The following is an 8,103-nucleotide window of genomic DNA, read 5'->3' as shown; positions in this document are numbered from 1 at the left end:
TGGGGCTTAATGATTTATCAGTTAGGTTACCAAATAAGATTTCAGTTTACCGAGTTCAGGTCTCTCCATGTTAAGAAACATTTTTCTCTGTTGCTTCCTCACACCTGTGTGCAGAGATAAAATCTCTCCTGCCATAAAGCCCACACTCATTCTTTACCTCTATGTTGGTATGGACATCAAGGTTGGTGCAACAAATTCAATTGTGGTATGCTCTGAAATGGATGTGGCTGGTGTCAGACCAAAAGAGTTTGTGAATTATACTTACTACTAAACTTGGGATGATCTTATTTTGGTTTAGAACTAAGCCCCTTGTTTCCACGTATAAAACCTCCAGTGTAATTTTTGTTTGTTTTTGGTTGAATAGTTTTTGTTGAAATTAATCATGCTCACATAAGAATGTAGAAGACATAAGTGTACCATCGGAAGGAAGAATAAAAATAAACTAAGAATTATCTCTAGCACCCCCCTTAGGTTAAGAAAAGAACATTTTCCTCATCAGAGAAACTTGGGTGGGCCTCCTCAATTGCTGTCCCCTCCCTACACCACTGAAGTAATCAATGTTCTGAATTTTAGGGTAATTATCCCCTTAGTTTTCTTTTCTTTAGTTTTGTGATCTATGTGAATCCCTAAACAAGAGTGTTTAGTTTTGCCTGTTTTAAACTTAGTATAAACAGAGTCATATTGTATATTTTCTTCAGGGTCTTGCTTCTTTCAACACTGTGTTTGCAATATCTATGTTGGTGTGTGCAGCTGTTCATTATATTCATTGCTGTATAATAGTACCTGCATGAATATACTACAGTTATATATTCAACCTTTGGTGGACATTTGGATGCTTCCAGTTTGTTACTATTATTACAAACAATGCTGCTATAAACATCCATGTATATATTTCCTACTGCCAGAGTTTCTAGTTGAAAGTATACAACTGGGAGAAGAATCATAGGATCTTTACACACTCAGTCTTACTAAGTAATGCCAAACTGTTTTTTTAAGTGCTATTGCAAATTTATGCTCTTATCTGCAATGTGTAAGAGTTCCCATTGTTCCACAGCATTTTCTACATTTGGAATGGCCAGACTTCCTTTCATCAATCTGGTGGAGATGTAAAAATATTTCAGTGTGGTTTTACTTTGCATTTTACTCCTTATTCCTAAGGATGAACATCTTTTCATATGTTTAATGGCTATTTGAGTTTCTCCTTTTGTGAGATATCTGTTTTTGTCTTTTGTCCATTTTCCTATTTTGTGTTTGTCTCTTATTCATAATTCCCAAGTCTTCTTTGTATGTTTTTGATACTACTCTTTTATCACTGAAATCTGTCGCAAATATGCATCTCCTTCTAGTGGATGGTAGGTTATTTTATTAAGTTTTTTGATGAATAAATATTCTCAATTTAAAAAAAAATTTTTTTTAACGTTTATTTATTTTTGAGACAGAGAGAGACAGAGCATGAACAGGTGAGGAGCAGAGAGAGAGGGAGACACAGAATCTGAAACAGGCTCCAGGCTCTGAGCTGTCAGCACAGAGCCCGACGCGGGGCTCGAACTCACGGACCGTGAGATCATGACCTGAGCCAAAGTCGGACGCTTAACCGACCAAGCCAGCCAGGCGCCCCAATATTCTCAATTTTAATGTAGTCTAATTTACCAATCTTTTGTCTTATGTTTATACATTTTATGTCTTAAGAAAACTTTCCCTGCCCCAGGGTCATGAATATTTTCTCCTATATTATTTTCTAAAATTTTTATGGTTTGCCTTTTACATTAGATTTTAATTCACCTGGAGATTATTTATATGTATGGTATGAAGTAAGGATCCAATTTTATTTTTATAACTAAATACCCAGTTATCCCAGCACTATTTACTGCAGGCTCCATGATTTCTCCTTTATTCTGCAGTGCCCCTTTTTCTATATATTTGTGGATCTAGTTCTGGCCTCTCCAAGTTCATTGATTTATTCTTCTATGCTTAGACTGATACTATACTGTCTTAATTATAATGGCTGTATAAATTTTAATATCTTGATGGCAAGTCCCTATCTTCTTCCTCAAGAATGTCTTGGCTCTTTTTGGCCTTTTGACTTTCATATATATTGTAGATCAAGTTGTCAAGTTCCACCAAAAAAGTCTTCTGGGATTTTAACTGTAATTGGAATTAAATCTATAGATCAGTTTGGGGAAGAATTCACATCTTTAAAATGTTAAGTCTTCTAATCAGTTGCATTCTTATACACTAACAATGAAGCAACAGAAAGACAAATAAAGAAACTGATCCCATTCACAATTGCACCAAGAAGCATAAAATACCAGGAATAAATCTAACCAAAGATGTAAAAGATCTGTATGCTGAAAACTATAGAAAGCTTATGAAGGTAATTGAAGAAGATTTAAAGAAATGGAAAGACATTCCCTGCTCATGGATTGGAAGAATAAATATTGTCAAAATGTCAATACTACCCAAAGCTATCTACACATTCAATGCAATCCCAATCAAAACTGCACCAGCATTCTTCTCGAAACTAGAACAAGCAATCCTAAAATTCATATGGAACCACAAAAGGCCCCGAATAGCCAAAGTAATTTTGAAGAAGAAGACCAAAGCAGGAGGCATCACAATCCCAGACTTTAGCCTCTACTACAAAGCTGTCATCATCAAGACAGCATGGTATTGGCACAAAAACAGACACATAGACCAATGGAATAGAATAGAAACCCCAGAACTAGACCCACAAATGTATGGCCAACTCATCTTTGACAAAGCAGGAAAGAACATCCAATGGAAAAAAGACAGTCTCTTTAACAAATGGTGCTGGGAGAACTGGACAGCAACATGCAGAAGGTTGAAACTAGACCACTTTCTCACACCATTCACAAAAATAAACTCAAAATGGATAAAGGACCTGAATGTGAGACAGGAAACCATCAAAACCTTAGAGGAGAAAGCAGGAAAAGACCTCTCTGACCTCAGCCGTAGCAATCTCTTACTCGGCACATCCCCAAAGGCAAGGGAATTAAAAGCAAAAGTGAATTACTGGGACCTTATGAAGATAAAAAGCTTCTGCACAGCAAAGGAAACAACCAACAAAACTAAAAGGCAACCAACGGAATGGGAAAAGATATTTGCAAATGACATATCGGACAAAGGGCTAGTATCCAAAATCTATAAAGAGCTCATCAAACTCCACACCCGAAAAACAAATAACCCAGTGAAGAAATGGGCAGAAAACATGAATAGACACTTCTCTAAAGAAGACATCCGGATGGCCAACAGGCACATGAAAAGATGTTCAACGTCGCTCCTTATCAGGGAAATACAAATCAAAACCACACTCAGATATCACCTCACGCCAGTCAGAGTGGCCAAAATGAACAAATCAGGAGACTACAGATGCTGGAGAGGATGTGGAGAAACGGGAACCCTCTTGCACTGTTGGTGGGAATGCAAATTGGTGCAGCCAGTCTGGAAAGCAGTGTGGAGGTTCCTCAGAAAATTAAAAATAGACCTACCCTATGACCCAGCAATAGCACTGCTAGGAATTTATCCAAGGGATACAGGAGTACTGATGCATAGGGGCACTTGTACCCCAATGTTTATAGCAGCACTCTCAACAATAGCCAAATTATGGAAAGAGCCTAAATGTCCATCAACTGATGAATGGATAAAGAAATTGTGGTTTATATACACAATGGAATACTACGTGGCAATGAGAAAAAATGAAATATGGCCTTCTGTAGCAACGTGGATGGAACTGGAGAGTGTGATGCTAAGTAAAATAAGCCATACAGAGAAAGACAGATACCATATGGTTTCACTCTTATGTGGATCCTGAGAAACGTAACAGAAACCCATGGGGGAGGGGGAGGGGGAAAAAAAAAAAAAGAGGTTAGAGTGGGAGAGAACCAAAGCATAAGAGACTGTTAAAAACTGAGAACAAACTGAGGGTTGATGGGGGGTGGGAGGGAGGGGAGGGTGGGTGATGGGTATTGAGCAGGGCACCTTTTGGGATGAGCACTGGGTGTTGTATGGAAACCAATTTGACAATAAATTTCATATATTAGAAAAAAAAATGTTAAGTCTTCTAGTACATGAACATAGTATATCTCCATTTATCTAGGTCCTCTTTAACAACATTCACTAACATTTTTATAATTTTCTTGCATATACTTTGTTAGACTTATTCCTGGGTAATTTTTAACATATAAATTTGGATGCTACCACAAATGAACTATTATTTAGAAATCAGTTGCTTTGTAATTGTATTATTCTAAGGCTACTGTAACAAGTTGCTACAAACTTAGTGGTATAAAACAACAGAAATTTATTATCTCACAGTTCTGTAGTTCTGAAGTCCAAAATCAGTTCCACTAGGCCCAAATCAAGATGTTGGAAAGGCTATGTTGCTCTCTAGAGGCTCTAGGGGAGAATCTGTTTCCTTGTCCTTTCCAGTTTCTAGAGCTATCCACATGCCCTGGTTTGTAGCCCCCTTTCTCCATCTTCAAAACCAGTCACAGGTTGGCTGACTTTTATGACACACTTTTCAGTTTTAAGGACTCTTGTGATTACATTTGGCTCTCCCAGATAATCCAGGATAATCTTACCATTTTAAATTATTTAATCATGTCTACAAAGTCATTTTTGACATTTAAGGCAAACATGTTCACAGATTTCAGGGATTAAGATCTGGACATCTCTATAGAGAAGATGGGCATCATTCTGCCTACCATGGTAATACTGATTTTGTATCCTACAGTCTTGCTAACCTCTTATGAATTATTATCATTTATCTATAGGTTCTTTTAGGTTTCTACATATACAATCAAATCATTTGCAAATAATGATAGTTTTGTTTTGTCCTTTCCAATGAGTGTGTGTGTGTGTGTGTGTGTGTGTGTGTGTGTGTGTCTTTCCTACATTTAATGCCAAGGTAAAACACAAAGAATGGCTGGGGAAAACAAACAAACAAATAAAAACCAAAATACTGCTAGGACTTCCAATATAGTGTTAAATAGGAGTGATTATGTAAGGCAATCCTGTTTTGTTTCTAATCTCTAATGGAATACTTTCAGAGTCTCATCATTAAGCATAATATTTGATGCAGGCTTTTTTTCTCCTGAAATTGAGATGGTCATATGATTCTTCTCCTCTAATCTGTTAATCACATTAATTACATTAATTCATTTTCTAATGTTAAACCAACCTTCCTTTCTGAGAAAAATCAAACTTGTCATGCATTTTAGTAGTCATGCTAATGAGTGATTCTGGGCCTTTTATTTTCCTTTGCTTGTGTACATTATCATAATCAGGTTATCGCAGCTAGGTTATAACAGCCTCACAAAATTAGTCACAGAGGGTACCTACTTTTTCTATTCTCTGGAATAGTTTGTGTAAGGTTGGGATTATTTGTTACAGCATTGGTTTTAATAAAATTGCTGAGTTTCTAAACATAAACTACATTGTGAAGCTTTGTACATTCTTCAACATGTCTGTGTGAAGTGCTTTAAATTTTTTTAATGTCTATTTATTCTTGAGAGAGAGAGAGAGAGAGAGAGAGAGAGAGGGAGGAAGGGGCAGAGAAAGAGAGAGGGAGACACAGAATCCGAGGCAGCCTCCAGGCTCTGAACTGTCAGCACAGAGCCCGGCGCAGGGCTTGAACCCATGAACTGGGATATCATGACCCTAGCAGAAGTCAGATGGGAATCACCATGAAGTGCCTCATGAAGTGCTTTTATATTTAATTATTCAACCCAGGGAGATTGGAGGTACTATCTCTCTCTCTCTCTCTTTTTTTTCCTGATAGGGAAATTGAAGCTAAACAGATTACATATATGCCTAAAGATCACATAATTCCTAAATGGCCCACTAGGACTTGAATTAAGATTTCTAGGGGTGCCTGGATGGTTCAATCAGTTAAGCGTCCGACTTTGGCTCAGGTCATGATCTCAAGGTTTGTGAGTTCAAGCCCAGCATGGAGCTCTCTGTTATTAGCACAGGGCCTACTTGAGATTCCCTATCTCCCCCTCCCCCTCCCCCTCCTCCAATCTTTCACTCTCAAAAATAAATAAACATTAAAAAAAAAAGACTTCTTGGCTCCAAATCTATTATACAATACTACATTTTCATTGATACTCTCCAGAAGTATTGATATCTTGGCTGCCATGAGTTCACATTTTTCTAAAAAAAAAAATTTTACGGTGTCTCTGTCTCTTCCTTGGATTTTATTTCTTGCCATCACTTTTCTCCTTGCCCCACTATTGCTTTATTTCTAATATGCTGTGTTCCCATAGACAGAAATAGGTTCCTGTAGTATGCTCTGAGTGTCTGAGGGACATTCCTCAAAGTAAAAAGCATCAGCTTTGGAACATCCATTTCAGATGGGCTAAGAAGATTTTATTATTCTCTTTGTTTCTCTTATATTGCTAGACTGTTAATTCTCTTTATGTTTGTATGTTCTACACTTTGCTACTCAAAGCGTAATCTGTGCAAGTGGCATCTCCTTGGAGCATGTTCGTAGCAAAGCAGGTCCCATCCCAGAACCAATAAATCAGAAACGGCATTTTAGTAAGATTTCTAGGTGATTATTGTGGACATTAAGGTTTGAGAAACATTGGCCTACATCACCAATTAGACTATAAAATCTTTGGGAACTCCTTATACCTTCTTATACCGCCGGTTCCAAACACCATGCCTTATGCAAAACCACACACTCATGAGATGAAGGCTATGATGATAATTTTGTAAAACACATGGCAAATCAGAATCCTCAGTTCTGATTTTGACTGTGTCAGGAACTCCATATATTATTTAATTTCAATAACCTTTAGTTTCTCCTCTATAAAATGAAGGTGTGTAATTTTTTTCTAATGATCTCCTAAATTCCAAAATGCTACACCATGACTGATAAATATCTTATAGTCAAACTAATTAATGTTGATAACAATTGAAATTGCCCTGAGGTATTTTCTTTGCAAGAATTCAACATGAATTACACAATGGTGTTGAATGAAATATGTAATATATTTTTAAAATATCACTTGCATCCAAATAGGTTGTTATTCTTAAGATCTCACTTGGAAAAGATGACTTTTGTTTGATCAGATGCCCTTTCTCAAGCGGCAAAGCAGTGTAATAATAGGGGTCAACACTTTGTGTTTCTAAAGTTCAGGTTCAGTAGCCTGGTACAATGGCAAACTGGAAACTGCAGTATGGGAGAATATAGGAAGTGATGCTTTGATTTCATGAACATTGTGTAGGACTATCAAACCAGAATTAATATATTCTACCTCAGCTGCCTAGAATTTCAAATTTTTCTAGCAATTTTGTATTTGTTCTCACGTTCAAGATATCAGAGGTAGAGAAGGGGGAGAGACAGCAATGTTAAAAAAAGATTGCCCCAGGGGCACCTGGAGACTCAGTTGGTTGAACTGAGCGTCCAACCCTTGATTTTGGCTCAGCTCGTGATCTCACAGGTTGTGAAATCGAGCCGTGCATCAGGCTGTGCATTGATACCACAGAGCCTGCTTGGGATTCTCTCTCTCCCCGTCCTCTGCCCCTCCCCCGCTTATTCTCTCTCTCTCTCTCTCTCTCTCTCAAATAAATAAACTTAAAAAATAAAGTTTTAGTTTGGAGTGTATCTGGCTAGTTCAGAGTGTATCTGGCTAGCCTAGAAAATGAGACATTTCATAATTTGCTCTTCTGTTCTATCACTGGAAAAAACCTTATCTTGTTGGAGAAGAATTTGTACTTGGGTTGTATTGTTATAACTGTACCATAATCACCATTGTGGAACCATTGTTGACAACCCACAAAAAAATGAAGTTTTTCATGATTGCCACTTATAGTTTTGATTCCTTTGATCTTAACATCTACTTGTTTGGTAATTCTGTTCCCTAAATTAGACATTTGGTATATATAGTTGGTCAGCCTTGAAACTTCAAAGACAACAAGCTGTCCAGCCATCTGCATGACTGCCATTGAAGTCCCTTGTGTTCTCACAGATTGCAGCTTGTCTATTCTGGAAGATGAGCTACACATTTATTCTGAGCCTGAGCAAAACATCTGACCAGTCTCAGAGCAACCCTGCCAGAGTCTAGCAGTTCCCAT

This window comes from Panthera leo, chromosome C1 (assembly GCF_018350215.1).
Source record: "Panthera leo isolate Ple1 chromosome C1, P.leo_Ple1_pat1.1, whole genome shotgun sequence".
NCBI lineage: Eukaryota > Metazoa > Chordata > Mammalia > Carnivora > Felidae > Panthera > Panthera leo.
Note: the sequence above shows the minus strand (reverse complement) of the source record.